Source organism: Trichechus manatus, unplaced genomic scaffold (genome assembly GCF_000243295.1).
Source record: "Trichechus manatus latirostris isolate Lorelei unplaced genomic scaffold, TriManLat1.0 scaffold00137, whole genome shotgun sequence".
Lineage (NCBI taxonomy): Eukaryota > Metazoa > Chordata > Mammalia > Sirenia > Trichechidae > Trichechus > Trichechus manatus.
In genome coordinates this window covers 7,541,347-7,542,107 of record NW_004444073.1, presented here as the reverse complement: position 1 = coordinate 7,542,107, position 761 = coordinate 7,541,347, and positions in this window count along the sequence as shown.

The window sequence follows — 761 nt, the reverse complement described above, 5'->3', positions numbered from 1 at the left end:
CCTTGGGGGTGTGGTCTGCATCTGAATATAAGCAGATGTTCTGGCTTTTTGCTTGCTCTGGATCCTGCAGCTGCCTCCTGTTCATCTGACCTCTGGTTCTTGGGACTTGAGCTATCAGCTTATTTACCGATCTTGGGATTTGTTGACCTTCGCAGCCTGTGAGCAGAAGCCCTGCTCTCTGACCTTCCAATCTTGGGTTTACCAGCCCCTGTGGCTGCGTGAATTAAGAGAAGCCTCTATCCTGATCCACGGACTTGGGACATTCCAGTCTCTACAATCGCATGAGCCATTTCCTTGATGTAAATCTCTTTATATATGTATGTATACGTTTATATGCTTTACTGGTTTTACTTCTCTAGAGAACCCAGCCTAAGACAAGCAGTAGCAACAACAGCAATAAACACTTCATTTCTTTGAGAAAACAGGTCTGAAATGAAAGCCAAGCATGAGGGTTGGTCATACCATGGGAAGTGACAGAACTCAGTTCTGAACCAGCTAAAGCTATTAATTGATTTATATCCCAAGTCCAGGGCTTCAGGAGGAGCTGGATCCAGGAATGTGAACAATGTCTTTGGGACTTGGTATTCCTCCTTCTTTGACTTTTCTTTTCTCTGTCTCAGCTCTATTCTCAAGTGGACATTCCTGTAGGGTGGGTGCTGGCGACCCTAGAGGAAAGGGAGCCCTTTCTCCAATAGCTCTTCAGCCTATGTATGCCAGGCACCCACTCCTGAAGCCATCCCCATGACCAAGGGCACTGGGCT